This window comes from Triturus cristatus, chromosome 6 (genome assembly GCF_964204655.1).
Source record: "Triturus cristatus chromosome 6, aTriCri1.1, whole genome shotgun sequence".
NCBI classification, from domain to species: Eukaryota; Metazoa; Chordata; class Amphibia; order Caudata; family Salamandridae; genus Triturus; species Triturus cristatus.
Window position 1 is genome coordinate 549,339,470 of NC_140589.1, and position 18,310 is coordinate 549,357,779.

The window sequence follows — 18,310 nt, forward strand, 5'->3', positions numbered from 1 at the left end:
AAAGGAGAGAGATAAATATTGAAGAGGGTAGGGCTGAGAATGGAGCCCTGGGGGACACCGACATTGATGGCGGGATCTGGAGAAGAAAACGGTGGGAGCCAGATGTCCTGGGATCCGTTACCCAAATAGGAGGACATCCAAGAGAGGGCAGGTCCACCCAGGCCAATGTTTTTAAGTCTGTTTAAAAGTCTTCTTATGTGGGACTGTATCGAAGGCCGCTGACAGATCTAACAATATCAGAATGGCCTTGTCTCCCTCATCTAGTTTGCCCCTAATGAATTCTGTCACTTCCAGCATAGCTGATTCAGTACTAAAATTTGCCCTAAAGCCAGACTGGTATTTATGAAGGAGCTTCCTATCTTCAATGTGCTTTTGCAGGGATTTATTTACATGCTTCTCCAATGCTTTAGAGAGGGCCGGAAGCAAAGAGATCAGCCTATAATTGCCAGGATCCGTCAAGTCAGCATTTGTCTTTTTTATCATAGGAATAATCTTTGCCTGCTTCCACAGTTTAGGCATAATGCCTGTGGAGAGCGAAGTGTTAAAGAGCTGGTGTACTATAGGGTTAATAGAGAGGGCTATCAAAGACAAGATGTTAGCTGGATAGGGGTCAGTAGGGGAACCCGACTTAATGCTTTGAAGGAGAAACAATGACTCTTTCAACTGAAGCTTCAGAAAGGCATGAAGGGGTGGGGGCTCCAAAATGTGAAATTTAATATTGACACTATGATAAAAGTTTAGCTCAACCTCTGAGATGTTTAAGAAAGCTTGTTGGATCAAAGAGATTTTTCCGTGAAAGAATTGAGCAATCTGCTTTGACCATTCCTCGGTGTGAAGCACTTCCTTAGAGAAGGCTTTCAGAGAAGTAAAGGATTTGGCTATCCTAAAAATTTCCTTGCTTTTATTTTCGGCATTTTCAATCTTAGTTTGGAAGAAGTTCATTTTAGCTCTTTTCACAAGGGTGTGATAAGTTTTTAGGTGATCTTTGTAAACCTTCCTGTCCTTAGTAAGATAGAATTTGCGCCATTTCCGTTCCTTTTTCCTACAAATCCTTTTCCTATCTCTAAGGAAATCACTGAACCATGGAGCCGGAAGGGCTAACCTCTTGGAAGAGCAGGTAACAACCGGGGCCTCTGCCCCAATGTTGGTACGAAGCCAAGAATCTATTCGAAGGGCATCCAGATCGGCAGTGTTTGTCAACATAGGTATAGAGCGATCAAGGGCATCTACTAACTTTGGGATGGATTTTTTGTGAAATGCCCTATAGTATAAATATATAGATTATATACAGATATAGATATAAGAAAAAGATACACCTCAATGGGAAACCGATAAAAGCCTTTCTGGACATGGGGTGTCACAATACGGTTGTAAGTAAGGAACTTGTACCAGAGAACACACTCCTGTTGGGTGAATACATACAGGTCACCTGTGTACATGGAGAGAAAATGATACAAAAGGTAGGGTTAGTACCCTCTCTCCCAGAGACTGTTCTGTTAGGCACGACCGCCCTAGATTCCATGACTACTTAGCTTCCCTCACCTCCTCTTCCCCTGTGGTATGTTGGTTGAAGAATGCCCGGTTCGCACTAGAAGAGATAGGACGTCCACCCACCAAGCACCCGAAGTCCCGGTGAGAGAAAAGAAACGAGCGAGCGCAGTATTGTAAACCTAGTCAGTCTCTGTCTACTCATGTCCTTATGTCCCCAGATGTACCCCAAACGCGGAGGAGGGACTTCCAAACAGCCCAGAAAGACAATAGCACGTTGAAGAACACCTAGGACCAAGCACAGGAGGACCAGCCTGAGAAGGTAGGTCCTTTCTTTTGTGTGAAAAGAGGTCTACTATACAGGATAACCCGGGAGAGTAACAGAACAAAAGAACAATTGTTAGTCCCGAAACCATTTCAGAAACATGTGTTCGTCCTGGCCCACACTCAAACAGGAGGTGGACGTTATGGTAAAGAACACACCATGAAATATTTGTTAAACCGGTTTTACTGACCGGGGGTATAACAGGAGGTGGCTCAGTTTTGTGCCTCCTGTGTTAGGTGTCAGTTGGTTAATACCCTTGCCCTTTCACGTGCCCCTCTACAAATGCTCCCTATCGTAGATGTACCCTTTAAGAGGGTAGGCATGGACCTGGTAGGCCCATTACTCCTTTCAAGTCGGGGGACACAAGTACATACTAGTGCTAGTAGACTACGCCACCAGGTATACGGAGGCAATACCCCTAACTAGCATTACCACCTCAGCAGTAGCACAGGCCATTGTATCCTTCTTTTCCTAGTTGGGTTTTCCCCAGGAGATACTCATGGACCAGGGTATCCCATTCATGTCCAGACTGATGAAACAAACATGTGAGATACTGGGGATTAAACTAATCCACACAGGAGTATACCACCCTCAGACGGAGGGCTTCATTGAAAGGTATAACAAGACTATTAAAATAATACTCAGAAAAAGTATAGACAAGACAGGATGAGACTGGGACCACCAGTTACCCCTAGCATTGTTTGCCATTCGTACACACGAACAGAAGTCCACAGGGTTCTCTCCTTTCGAACTATTGTTCGGAAGAAAACCCGCACCCTTCTGGATATGGTAGTCGAGCAATGGACCAAAGAAGAGGACGAAAGCAGACCCCTGTTGCAATACAGTGCAAACCTAAAAACCACTCTAGCCATACTCTGGGAAGAAGTCCACATCAACATGGAAAATGCCCAAACCCACCAAAAACGGCTCTATGACCAAAAAAACAAACTGCGAGCATTCAAAGTGTGGAACTATGTACTAATCCTCCTACCCAACACAGAGAAGAAACTGCTAGCCACCTGACCAGGTCCCTATTGTGTACTAGAGAGGATCACTCCTGTCACATACCGTATATCCGTCCCACACAGGATACAAATCGGCCAAGCCTATCATGTGAATCTCATAAAAGCCTGGGAGGGACCCCTTCCAGTTTCCCTTTGTAAAGGCGGGCTGATAAACCAGGTGTCCTTCGAAAAACTCTGTGAGATATCGTTAGCCCCCAACAATCCCATATAAAGGGAAACTGTCCAAATCAGGCAACAGTTAACGGAGGAACAAAAACGACAGCTATACACCTTGTGTGACTCCTTTCCCAATGTAATCTCGAGGAAACCAGGGCGCACAACCCTGGTTGAGCATAAGATAGACACCGGAGAAGCCGCCCCTGTACGGCTAAGTCCTTATCGCATTACAGCTGAAAGAAGACAGGCCGTAGACCAGGAAGTAATGTCCATGTTAGAAGCAGACATCATAGAACCTTCCCACAGTGACTGGTCCTTCCCAATTGTCCTTGTTCCAAAACCCAATGGGAGCATATGATTCTGCATCAGCTTCCGCCAACTAAACGCCATTTCCAAGTTTGAAGCCTACCCCATGCCTCGGGTGGACAAGTTGATGGTGAGACTGGGGAAAGCCAAAGAAATTACTACGATTGACTTGACGAAGGGGTATTGGCAGATCCCCCTTTCACCCGAAGCCAAAGAAAAGACCGCTTTTTCCACCCCTTCAGGCCTATACCAATTTAAAGTGCCTCCCTTCGGCCTGCACGGTGCCCCCGTCACATTCCAGAGACTGATGGGTGTTATCTTACAGAAACATCAGAAGTACGCTGTCGCGTATCTGGACAACATAGTCATGTACAGTCCAGACTGGGCAACACACCTCATCCATCTGACAGAATTCCTAAAGACGCTCCAACAGGCAGGCCTTACTATTGACCCCAAAAAACCAACATTTGGCACCGCACACATAGAGTATCTAGGCTATGACATACAGGGAGGACAGATCAGACCCCAGATGAATAAATTAGAGGCCATCATCAAAATCCCTCGACCCACCACCATAAAAGACATACATTCCTTTTTGGGCCTTGTAGGTTATTATCGGAGGTTCATCCCACAGTTCTCAGTGATAGCCAGTCCCTTCACAGACCTCTTGACCAAAGCAGCAACAGAAAAACCCATTCAGTGGTCCGAATCCCTCGAAAATAGTTTTCTTGACCTTAAACAGCCTTGTGCAGAGCCCCTGTCCTCTCTTGCCCTAAGTATAACAAAACCTTCGTTCTGCATACCGACACCTCCGATAGAGGCCTCGGTCATGTCCAGTCCCAACCCAACTCAAAAGGGGATCTACGTTCCGTTCTATTTCTTAGCAGAAAAGTCTTCCCCAGAGAGACCAAGTATGCAACGATAGAGAAAGAATGTCTGGCCATTCAATGAGCCATGGAGCCCCTTCAATACTATCTCCTAGGTCGTCCCTTCCTGTTGCTTACAGATCATGCCCCTCTAACCTGGCTTTCCCTTAACAAAGACTCCAACCCTAAAGTCTTACATTGGTTCCTTGCCTTGCAGCCCTTCACCTTCCAAACTGTGCATGTTCCAGGGAAACTGCAAGCTAATGTGGACTTCCTTTCTCGTTACCCTGCTACCGAGTTGCCCTCACGTCCATTCCTAGAGGGGAGGCAGTGTGATAGATCCAGGAGTGGTATATGGAACTCTCCAGCCGACTCCAACATGGCCACCAGACTGTCCCAGCCCGGAAGCAAGGTTCACGTCCTAAGTAACTGGACCAGAAACTTGCTTCCCACGATTCCAGATTCAAAAGGTGGGGTGATGCCATGAAGGTTGTCAGACACGGAGGAGACAGAGGGGCTGGTGGCAACGTGACTCTACACCAGAGAAGACAGGGAGGAAGAGCGTCAACAAGAAGGTGCAATGGAGTGGAGGGATGACGGAAACAACTGCCGCAAAGACGAAGAAGCCAGCACCAACGAGATCTACTCAGGGAGCAACACGCCCGAGTCCAGAACTCCCCCGAGGGAAGCGGAGGCTGTGACTCCCCCACCTTAAGTTAAGACACCTTAGGGCCATATCCTGACCAAATGCAGCAGCTAAACTATTCAGTGAACCTGTACTTCGATTCAGAAATCCATTTACATATGATAATCAATAACCCACACAAGGCAATAATATTGATGTTCCTTCTTTGCCATGTAATGTGTAGAGCTGCCTCAAAATGCAAAACACGTGACATATTGTTTTTGTTCTCCCTGTTCCCTCCCGAGGAGATGGCCTGGATGGTAGAGAAACAATGGACGGGAAGACCCTTCCACTTCATCAGACCTCCTACCGAAGTGTATACCCAAAATAAAAAACCCCGAACACAAGGACTTAGCATCTCCTGTTTTTGTTCCTTACCCTCTTGCCACCGCCATATACCTTTCCCTGCGCCAGGAATACTGGAGTAATTCCTTTAATAAATAAGTTGGTCTTTAACTCTATTGTCTGCCATTTTTGAGTTGGAAAAGGGGTTTTCATACATACCACGCGGACAGACCATTACAATCCCCCTTCACATTGGCTAAATCTTTACGTCTGGGAACTGGATGAAGCTGCCCATGTGTCTCATCATTGCTGAAAGCATGTCTCATAGTACACGACTGAACATTGGTTGTGACATACCACCAGAAATAGTCAAGGCTGAATTAAAAAGGAACCTGTGGCCAGAAAGTGCAAGACTGACATAGATTTCACAATTTGTGTGAGATACGCAGGATAAGTGATTTAAGAAAGGGGGTGAGGCTCCAACTGATGACATAAATACTGCTTTTTTTGCCTATTCAAAGACATTTTTTGTTCACATTCTTTCTTCCATGGTCTGAAAATCTGGAAATGGAAGGTACACTGGAGGCTGTTATCACTTCCCTCTCCCAGCATACCTATGTAAGGAGTGAACATGATTTTGTACATTGGTCACAGTGTCCAGCACAATATAAATGAAGAATAAGCCAAACTTCATGTGAAATAACATAACTGCTTCACAAAGCATTACATATAATTCACATTATCATTGTCTATAGGTCAATATCCACCAGTAATCCCCAATGTGGCCTTCACATGTGTCTGTAACAGAAATGTGAACATCATCAATTATGAAAAATAACATTTGCACAAAGACTGAGGTTTTCATGATATTTTAGGCCAAAAATCACCAACCGCGGTACAATGCACCGCACAGATTATTTTTTAACTGGACATTACATGTGAGGGGAGTTTTTCAAATGTAAACATGTTAGCCCTCATTTGTTGTGTTGGTGACGCCTAACAGTCACCAATACTGTAGTTTCAATAGCTGAAATGGTGGATGGCTGGCAAGGCCTGATAATGAGTTGTGCCCAGTCTGGGCCATGGCCCAGTATGGGGCACAGTATGTTGAATGCCATCCCTGTTACAGTGCCATAGATGGCAAAAGCTGTGCCTGTGATGGCAGTACTTACCACACAAACTCAATCTGACGTAGAATGATACTTGATTAAGTGGTCCACATGTCCACACATCCCAGAGAGGCAGCTTTCAGAGACACACATGCCAGCCCTCACTTTGTGACCTAAGTATCAGGATGTAGTATATAAAATGGTACCAGGCTCTATGGACCGTATGCTTTAAGGCACTGAACATGGCTGTAAAGGTGCCTGTACAGACAAGCACAAGTAGTTCACCACTCAGGAGGGCTCTTTGGTGTCTTGTGTGTCATAATACCGCACATCACAGTACATGTAGGATGGCCCTGGGCTACATGATGCTAGTAGGTTGGCTCTGTCAGTGTAGGTCATGACCAGGGTTGAGGATAATCAGCAGATGACCACAAAAGTGTGAATTCATGCAATTGCATTGCTTAGCAGGTGACATTTACACATATGTGTTGACTATTGATGAATGTTTGTGCTAGTTGTATACAAAATATATATCAAACAAAAAGATATTGAAAACTTGCAGTTGCAATCTGTTTTTTTATCTCCTGCATCTGTACAGGTCAATGCCCATCAGAAGAAAACCCTTTGGAGAGTCATCGCCTGAAAGATGTGGATCCTGCGGGTCTTTAACAGGCTTGGAGTTCATTGCAGGAAGAACAACATGGACAGGCTTTGCACCAGGCCCTGACCCTTCCAATGGTCTGCATACAGGCAGCTACAAGGGGGGGTGTCCCAGCCAGAGTCAAAGATGTTACATTTCAAACTTTGAACATTACAGGCAGGCATTTCCACACGAATATTTGTGTAGGTCTGGTAGTAGATGCATGCTTTTGTGCCTATTCTTTTTTGTATGATACCCTAAAACGGTTCCCAGGAAGCCTGTTTCTGGTCCAGGGAGGACCTAGGTTAGCAGTTCGAGCTGGAGTGTTCCCATGGGAAACAGGGTCAAGACTGATTTGCATATGGCTGCATCCAAACTAGGGTGATGTGAAGAATAAAATAACAATGGATTAAACCCAGATCTGTGACTGGGGTGAGTGTTTGAAAAGTTTCAACATTCTATCGATCATTTTTTTTTTGTGATGTTGCTATGTGTGCCCTAAGTGGCTATGGGTATGCCCAGACGTGAGACCCTTGCTTGCTATGCCACTGGATTCAAGCTAGCCAGGTTGATGAGGGGTGATACCTCAAAACCGGTCTCAGGATGCTTGTTTCCTGTCCAGCGAGGCCCTGGCTTGGCAGTTTGCGCCAGACTGTTCCCACAGGGAGCATTGTGAAGACTGATTTGTATATAGCTGGGTCCAAACTGGGGTGATGTGGTGAGCAAAATAATGATGAATTAAACCCAGATCTGTGATTGGGGATGAGTGAAAAGTTTCAACACTCTGTCCATCATTTTAGTTTGTGATCTTCCTAATATCTTTATGACCAGGAACACATCTGAGTACAGTCCACTACCAATTTTCAGGGCATATTTACAATCCCCTTGCTCCATCGGTGCACCCCTTTTTTTTTAAACACAGGCTGCGCAGTGTGGTGGCCCCTATTTAAAAGGCCACATAAAGCCAGCCTGCATGGCTTTTTGAGGCCTTGTAAATACAGCTCATTTTCACGCAACATCCATGGAGTCTGCCGTATTCCCAGATTTACAACATTTCATAAACCTGGAAATGTGTCGGAATCCCAAGCCTCCCTAGGAGAGATGTAAAGAGGTGTAACAAGGAGAAATAATTATATTTCTCCTTGTTTTTTTCACTTTTTATGTGTGCTGCATTCAGCAACACTCATAGTAAGAGGAAAATACCTCACATCATTGATTTTGTCCCGGAAGGTGTCCCTTTTTGCAGATAAACTATCTCCCCTAAAACGCAGACACCATGGTGCAAGGGTGCCTGCATTGTTGCATGGCAGCCAATTGTGAGCCACAGCGGGGGAAAGCACAACAATGCGAGATATTGTTGTAAATAAAATGCATCCCTGTGCTTTGAAAGTTATGCAGCACGGCGCAGCTAAACTCGTTGCGGTGCGTCTCTGCATTCTGAAGCACCCAAAAAAGAGGGAAACAATCTCCCATAAAGGCCAGACACCCTTGTACGATGGCGCTAGGATGCCTGCCATGACAGCCAATTGTGCGCCAGTGCAAGGGAAAGCCCAGGGATGCAACATATCATTGTAAATATGACGCATCCTTGTGTTTTGAAAGTGACGCAGTGCGGCACAGCCAAATGGTGTGCAGTGCTGCGCTGCGTCTTTTTCTTGTAAATGTGCCCCTTCTTATTTTAGCTGTCACCTGGCTTAGTGAAGTGATAAATCATGTCATGTTCTTAGTTGTTCTGGGTGACAATTGTGCAACACAAACCACTTGTCTTCCTTGTTTAAGGAGGAATGTTCCCTTACAACTGTCTCTCATGTGATGTGACCCTTTTACTTGTGACATGATATAGAGTGCACAGTTTATGCAGTGACTGGCCAACACTTGCAATTGGTGAGTTGTGCTTCAACAGTGACATGAGTGTATAAACACCATTGGTGCAATCAGCATTAGTGCCTACATGGTGCCCAAAGTGCATTTGCCTCTTGCTAGTTCATCTGCAATAGTGTTTCAAAAATAATTCAATGACTGGTGACATGCATCAGGGAGTGAGGTGTAGAACTCTAGAGATCATATATGAGTGTCTACACTTCTCCTTACAAGGCAATCAGAGTTTGCAATACCAAAGAGTGTACCATCTAATTAGGACTCTAATGATCCCACATCTTCATGTCATAGACACCCACGAACCTTCAAAAGTGTATTAGCTTGTAGGAACACAATCTATGAATGTTGTTAACACCTCTCAAAGTCAAAGTCAAAGTCAAGGAGTCAAGGAGTTTTATTGAGTGCACATTTCTCCCAGAGGTCTCATGGCGCATGTGTACTCCCCTGGAGCTGGAGGTCAGATAAGGAACATTATAGATGATCAAATAGACAGGTTTTTAATTCCTTGTGGAATAGAGTATGATCTGTTACAGAGCGTAATTGAAATGGAAGTTTATTCCAGAGAGCAGGTGCAAGAAAAGAGAAAGATCTATCGCCATTCCTGGTGGTGCTAATTTTATGTGGGGTAAGGAGAGATTTGGTGTATGACCTGAGTGTCCTATTTGGCTAGCAAGCAGGATTGGGGATTTCAATATGAAAAGAAGGCTTGGGAGGATGGCAGGTTGATATGGGAGTTCCAGCCCCGTGTTTCTCCTGCGCTTGAACCGGACTCTGCTCAGCTCCATCTCGGCTGCCCCTGGCAGGCGCTTTCATCCCGGGCTCCAGGTCCTGCGGCATATTTACAGTACTCTTACCTGATTGTGCTTGGCTCCATTTAGCTGTTCCTGGTGGCTGCTTTCTTCCGGTGGCTATCATTTTGGATCGAGGATACGCAGTGCATTCCAGCACTCTCGCCTGACTCTGCTAGGCTCCCACCGCAGCTGCTTCTGGAGGTGGTTTGCTCCTGGTGATTTTCATCTTTGATTGAGAATCCGCAGCACATCCCAGTACTCTCGTCTGACTCTGCTTGGCTCATGCTGCAGTTGCTCCTGGCGGCGGCTCTTTTGTCCTGCGCGCTAGGATCTTCGGTGCATTCCAGCACTCTTGTCTGATTTTGCTTGGTTCACGCCCCGGCTGCTCTTGGTGGCAGCTTGCAACTTGCGCTCAAGGACCCATAGCACATCCCAGCACTCTGCTTGGCTCCTGCTTTAACTGCTTCAGGTTCTTAGATGTAATCCAGCACTTTTTCCTTACTTGGCTCCCACTTCAGCTGTCCTCGGCGGCGGCGTATGCGGCTTTCATCCTTGATCGAGGATAAGCAGTGCATTCCATACTCTCGTCTGATTCTGTTCTGCTCTTGGATCTCTTCGGCATTGGCTCTCACTCCAGGTGTCCAGGCCTTGGTACCTGACTTGAACGCTTCGGCTCAGTGTGTCTCGGCAAGGGGGGTTGCCCTCTCCTGTCAGTGGAGTGTTTCGGATACTTTGAGGACGTTTGCATTTTGCATACCCCGTTTATGTGGCTGCATTTTGTTCGGAACGGCCCCGTGCATTGCTGTTCTTTCTGGCAAACAACTTGAGTGCTCCCATGGCTAGGCATCAGTCGTGCTGCTAAAGGAGCTTGCAACTGCAGTAAAGCCCGCCCTGGGATGGATTTTGACTTTGACAAAGACAAGGTGGAGGAGCCCTTCAGAACACAGGATGCTAATGACACTGCCACTGGACGGCCACTTTTTAAACTACCTAAGACTGTGGATACTGCCTCGATACTGCAGGCATATTCTAAAGACTCTCCAGGAGGGGAGACTTCACTCGCTGATATGCTGTTGGCTGCTGCTCCATCTTGAAATATGGATACTCTGTTAACTGCTCTGGAAAGAAACAGTGCTGTAGGAGGACAGGAGCTGGTTGCATTGCTCCCAGATGGCAGCCAGCCATCCAAGGACAACGACAACACTGCAAACATGAGTAGCGCTGGCATATCTGGGAGATCTGATCTTGTGGAAGGGAGAGGCTGCCAGGCTTTGTGTGTTTGGAGTACAGCACATGGTGCCTATATTGCTAATACTACAATAGTATCAGCAGTCGGTGTTAGCTCACCTCCTAGCTTACTGATGTCAAATACATATAAGAAATTCCCTACAGATGATACCGATATTACAGGACTAAATAACCCATGCAAGAGCACTTTACTGCTGCCAGCTCTCCGTCTACGGTCATGCCCGACCCCTCCTTAACTGACAGTGAGCATGAGCCAACACAGTTAAGTATTCTGCAAATATTACAGGCTCAGCGAGCTGTGAGCACAACAGCACTATGCGCAAGTAAGAGCCAATAACATCGCTATACAGCGCACATTGTCAAACACTACTAGTAAAATCACCAATCTTACTGTAGAGATGGGGGAACTCCAGCATAGGGGTCTCGGACATATGGGATAGAGGTGTTGTCACTCAAAAAGCTGTAGAGCAGCATGATAACTATCTGCATCTTGTAGGGGCTAAGCTCGAAGATTTGGAAAACCGTCGAAGACGAAATAACTGACACGTATTTTGAGTACCGGAAGGGGAAGAAGGAGAGAATCCACGGCAGCTCATTGTGCAGATGTTTAGAAAAGTATTTCAATGGCTATCAGACTGGGTTATGGAGTATCAAAACCAGAGGGCGCACGGACTTCCCATCAATCGCCCTGCCAGATCAAATACCATGGCTTCTAATGGGGGCCAAAATGCACGCCCAGTTTTGGTGAACATCGGTAACTTTCTTTTAAAGCAGGTAATTTCCATTAAAGCAGGACCAACTGCTCCAGTATTAATTGACTCAATGTCAATAGCGGTCAGCTCGGATTTATGCAAGCCCACAATGGACAGGCGGTGGAAACTTCAACAACTTATAGATCCTCTAATGTCTACTGGGGCACAGGCTTTTCTATAGGAGCCTGCAAGACTTAAATTTGTTAAAGAGGTTCGAAGATGGTTCTGCAAAACAGAGCAAGAGACAATATGTGGCACGTATGCTATCTGAATCCTTCTTTTTGTGATCTTGTGGTAAATATTTCATTACCGGTACTATTTTTTATGCGGTAAAGTCTATTAAGAATAACTCAGTAAATATAAGAGGCAGAATCCGTGGTATTAGAGGTTTTAAAAGGCTTTATTCCTATACAAAGGAATACAATTCGAATTGTAGGCTTTCTATTCCATCACCACGAAAGTTCAGGAAGGAAGGGCATACTTTATTGACAGATAGGCAGTTTTATAGAAAATACATTACAGTGAAACAGATGCAAGAGGCGTAACAGCTGATAGTATAGATAAAAGGTGCATACGTAACTAATAGAGGCGGAGGTATGGGCGTAATTTAATAAACGTCATCAGACATGATGTCACAAGTGGGTGGATCCATAAGAGAATCCTGCAATGTCAGCAGAAATATTTGGCAGAGATGCGCGCGCAGCCGCATGACGTGTGATTGACGTGTAACTAGAGGGTGAAGGAGATTTGACATTTAGCTCTACATGTGGAGACAGAAGTCTGGGGGTCATGTCAACCTAATCCCAAATCATATCTAATATCCTATGTTTAAAGAACTGTGTTATCCAAAAGGAGAGGTCTCTAGGATAGAATCTATTCTATACTGACTGTTAGTGCGTGTACAAGCGTCTAAGTGTCTACACTAGATGCAAGGGGGTAGGAATATTCCATGGTAACGGGGCTATGAATTACTTGCATGAGGACAGTGAGGCCTGGCCCTTTGCACGGTAGCTGGAGGAATGTTTACCTAAACTACTAGACAGGAATGCATCGAATGAGGAGCGGAGGAGATAATCTTGAAGGTGAAATACAGTTTTTGGCAGGCGACAGGCTGGATCAGGCACCGTTAGCCGCGCAGGGAGTAGGACAAAGTTCATGGATACAGATGCAGGCTCAGACTGGAGCTTTCAGAGGCAGAAGGCAGGAAAAGGCTTGAAGACAGAATTCTGGGCCTACTCGCCTGAATCTGTAAAATGTGGAAAGTGAACCACATAATGTCGGTGGCCTTTCATACTTAGGAATGGAATATCTGACCCATTCATGGTGGATCTGAAAGAGGACATGTTGACGGTGGACGCACATATATTTGCGTCTTCAAAACTGGAGCAGGAGGGAACATACATGTACTTATAGCATGCACATGGAGCCGTTGGGGTCTACGATAGGGGACATAACTGATCACAAAATTCATATTTCCTCATTCCCTCCTTGTCCCCTACGGACCCTCAGGAGATATCGATCTTCATCAATCCATCGATCTGTTCATATAGCATCATTTGTTCTTCTTTCTTCTTCCGGGATCTTGAACGAAAACTTGGATGTGGGATACACGAGGTGGCACACAGACCACAAATCGCTGGCCCACATTGTAGACATAAGCAGCAACTGAATAGTATGAGAAAGCCAATACCTAGGAAGGATAGGATTCTCCATCCCCAGGCTGACAACACGCCCCAGAACCAACCGGACCAAGTCCAGGTGCCTGGACTCTGGTGTATCTGGCTTACAATCTTATGAAGGCGAGTTATGGCTTTATATACTGACGGCGAATTTTCTGGTATGAAAATGCAGCAACTTGATCCGATGACCCTACAAGCTCCGCCCCTATCGGCTAGGATGACGTCAAGGACAAGACGATTTTGAAGCACAACAATCCGCATAGCAGACTGCTCTTCTGTCAAATTGCCTAAGGCGGAAATAGTTTCGTTCACTACTGCTTCAAGGGTTCTGGTTAATCTACGTATCAGCTTACTATTAGTGACTGTTCCTATATAGGGAAAGAAACCTTTATTGAAATCTGTGTATTTTTCCCATGCTGTTTCAGTGTAATCGACAATTGGGAGATCTCTCTGCTGTCTATTGTGTACTAAATGGGTATTTCTATGATAATCAGGAGGAGCTAGGAAAACAGGTGGCAGAAGGAATGCTATGTAACAGGTACCATCCCAATCTAGAGGTAGACGTATATATGCGGTCTGGCCACATATAAAGTAGGAATGACGGGAAGCTCTAAATGTAGACTTGCCTTGATCACTGAATTTTATTACAGTGGTGCATTTACTATGGCCCATGTGTATGGAACCATTCTTTTTTACACATAATTCCCCTTTTACTGGGAATACTGACATGGCGGGCAAGATTGGTGTAGCTTCAGATTCAACATTCAGGATCATAAAGTTAAGTGTAAAATTACCTAATCCATATACTTCATTTTCTAGATCAGTTCCTGTTCTTCTGGGAAGTCCCTCCTTGTTAGGGTAGCAGACTTTAAGCAAAACTAAGTTCAGGTTTCCCCATACCCAGTTGTCTTGATAAACTGCGGAATTTGAATCTAGGGAATTAATCAAACTAAACCATGCTCCACAGGAGCCATTGTGTGTGAACGGGTAGGGAAAGAGGGGCAAAACTCCCTTATAGTTCTGATAGGGAGGGAGTCGGCCACATATCCAACAATTTGTGGCATTGCTGGTTTGATGGGAATGATGTAACATACTAATGAATGTGTTGTTGCGCAGCGCAAATCTATAGGACAACTCATGCGGAGGTAATTCACTAAAAGAATGTTCTGCAGTTACATTGTAAGCACGCTTAAGAATGGGGTAATACATGTGCAATAGTATGCTGACAATGATGATCAGAAGACTTAGAAAAAACAAAATTAATAATGTTACTGTGCATTGACTACGAAATGATTTACAATACGCATGCTTCTTAAGCTGCATCTGATGATTTCTTTCTCTATTCCGATCTAGAGGATACATGTCAGAGACAAATTCAACCGATTCACCTTGGAGAGGACTTAAACAATCAAATTGTCTGACTTACTAGACCTTAATTTTAGTTTGTAAAGTTCTGGTTTTGACTGCTCAACCAAGGGGAGCTTTGAGTCTGTCTGTGAGGGAATACAGGGTTGAGTATTCACACTGGATGGTAGTCCATAAAATTTCTTGATATGACTCGAGTGCAACCACCCTTTCCGTCCCTCGATCTTCACGGCTGTCCTTGTAGTCAGTAGAACCAACTTCGGTGACTTCCACCTAGGCTCCAGTTGGGTCTTCCGGTCGAAATTCCTGACCAGAACCAGGTCACCAGGGACCACGTCATGGGGCTTCACCTCAGTATTATCGGGAAAAGCTGCGGTTACCTGTGAACGACAAGATTGTAGTGCAGACATCAAGGAAGCCAGGTAATCTGTCAGCATATTACAGTCAACATCAGTGATTTTGCGAGGTATAGGCGTCCCCCACATATTTGGTGGTCTACCGAAGATCACCTCGTACGGGGATAGCCCTGTTCGAGAATGTGCTACCATTCTCATGTAAAAGAGCGCAACTGGTAAGGCTACTATCCAATCGACTCCTTTTTCTCTACAAATTTTGGACAATCTAATTTTCAGAGTTTGATTATGGCGTTCCACGAGACCTGCCGCCTCGGGATGTCGGACACAGTGGAATTTCCATTGGTAGCCTAACAGAAGGGAAACGTGTTTCATTAGTTCGGATGAGAACGGCTGGCCATTATCTGAGTAGACAACACGTGGTAAACCGTACCGTGGGAAGAATTCTAGAACTAACTGTTTGGCAGTAGTCGGGGCAGTGTAATCTGAAACCGGGTATGCTTCTGTCCAACGGGAAAGAGCACAGACAACTACGAGAACATATTTGAATCCTCGACATCGTTCCATCTGGATATAATCCATCTGGAGGACTTCAAAAGCATGATCGGGAGGTTGAAATCCACCCTGCTCTACGGGGATGCTTTTACCTGGATTAAACTGACAACATATCATACAGGTACGAACTTTTTGTTTAGCTGCGGCTCGTAAATGTTTGTTGAACCAAATGTGTTGAATGCTGTCTAGCATAGCTTTTTCTCCTAGGTGCGCTGGACTATGTATAGTGTTAATGATGACTTGAACCATTGAGTCGGGAAGAAACCATATAGATTTTTCCTTCGTCATCCATCCTTGATCTGTTTGGATCCCTCCTAATTCAGTCCATTTCTTTATTTCTTCTGGTGTAGCATGTGTCTGTATGTCAATTACATCAAGGGCGGGATCCTTAACTGTCATGCAATGTGTTGGTGTCGGAACTATTGTCTTTGTCATGTCAGTTGTGTGAGTCTGATTCTGAGCAGTCTGTTTAGCTGTTCTGTCAGCTAGGTCATTACCCTGAGAAATGATATCGGTAACTTTTGTGTGGGCTTTGCATTTCATAATCGATATTGCAGTAGGTAGATGAATCGCGTCTAATAGGGCTTGAATGAGGGGTCCGTGTTGGATGTGGGCACCGTGAGAAGTTAAGTAACCTCTCTCTCGCCACAGTACGCCGAAGTCATGGACGACTCCGAATGCATAACGTGAATCTGTGTATATGTTGACTTTTTTATTTTTGGCTTGAATACAGGCTTGTGTCAGAGCGATGAGCTCTGCTGCTTGAGCTGACAAAGTTTTAATACAATTTGTTTCAATGACTTCAGTGTCTGTTGTAACTGCATAAGCGGCCACTAACTCTCCTGTACTTGTTCTCATACATGACCCATCTACATACAATGTCAAGTCTGGATCTGACAAAGGGATATCTGTTAAGTCTTGTCTGGGTTTCGTCGTGATAGTAATGACTTCGACACAATCATGTGCCAATGGATCTGTTCCGCCTACTGGTAACAGTGTAGCAGGATTTAACGTATTACAACGTCTGATTTCTATATGTGGCTGAAACAATGTTAATTCGTAACCGGTGAGTCTCGCTATAGTCAAGTGTTGTGTTTGTGTGCGGTTCAAGAGAACCTCTACTGCGTGTGGTACTTGTACTGTCAATTGGTGTCCTAACACTATGGCATCGCTTTGTCTGATTGCTAAAGCTGTTGCTGCCACTGATTTCAGGCACGCAGGAAGTGCCTGAGCTACTGGATCTAATGTACTAGAGAAATAAGCACATGGTTTGTGTGATCCTGCTTGTTCCTGAGTGAGTACTGACAAGGCAGTACCTTCGCGTTCTGTAACAAAAAGTGTAAACTGTTTACTGTAACATGGTCTTGCTAGGACAGGTGCTTGGCATACAGCTTTCTTTAAGCTTTCAAAGGCATGTGTATGTTCTTGAGTCCAAGGGAGGACAGTCGATGTGGCTGCCTCCTGTGTTGTCAACTGGATGAGTGGTTTTGCTAGAAATGCATATTGAGGGATCCACTGCCTACAGTATGAAGTGAGGCCTATAAAAGCCCGCACCTCCTTTTGTGTCTTGGGTGGTGGCATGTTAGCAATTAACTGGATGCGGTCGGGTGTAAGCTGCCTTCCCTCCTTGGACAGCGAGTGCCCAAGGTAAACATCTCGGTGGACACAGAATTGCAGCTTAGAAGGGGACACCTTGTGCCCCTTGTCAGCCAGAAATTTCAAAACCGTCAGTGACGCTGTCTCACATTTAGGTTCGCTTCGGGCGGTGATCAGCAGATCATCGACATATTGAAGCAAGGCAGTGTTAACTGGCATGTGGATACTGTCAAGTTCTCGTTTCAGTGCTTGGCTATAGATGCTGGGGCTTTCTGTAAATCCTTGAGGTGCGCGTGTGAATTTAAAACTTCGTCCATTTAAACTGAATCCGAACAGATATTGACTTTCCGGATCGATTGGGACACTAAAGAAAGCATTCTTGAGATCAATTACAGTGAAGAACGTTGCTTCTGAGTCAATAGCTGTGAGTAATGAAGAGATATCTGGGACCACAGGGTATTGTGGTACAATACATTTATTTAATTCGCGCAGATCAATAACTAATCGATATACTGGTGGTGCTTTTGGATCCGTTCTTTTAAGAATCGGAATTATCGGGGAATTACATACATTGGAGTCGGTTTCAACAACCACTCCTTGTGCAATGAGCTCGTCAATGATTTGCAGTAAAGCCACTACAGCATCTGGTGGTAACTTGTATTGTCGCATTCGTGGTTGTACTATTCCTGTTTTCAGTGTAACTCGATATGGTGTAATGTTCATGCAACCAACATCAGTGGGGCCTTGTGCCCATAAATGTGTAGGTAAATTCTGCAATCGGTGATACATGTCTCTGGACACGTAGTGACCTTTAAAGTCACGTAAAAATAGTCGTACTCCTTCCGGAGAACAACATATTATGGCTCCTAGAGCCTTCAATGTTTTTATGCCTAACAAGTTTTCTGGACATGATTTAGTAAGCAATAAATCTGTAGTACATGTCAATGGACCGACCGTAAGTGGAAGAGGTTGTGTGACGTCATTGATTATAGGTTTTCCTGAGAATCCAAGGGAAATATTTTGTGAGCCTGAGAGGGGTGCCCCTGGAACTTCACTGCGTCTTATAGTTGTTCTGCTTGCCCCTGTATCAAGTAAAAACTTTCTGTCTTGCCCTAATAGTTCACTATGTACATAAGGTCCCTCTTGGTCTACAGGAACCTCAATAAGGGGTAAGCCAACTTCCCTCTCTAGGCTATCTCATGAGTATC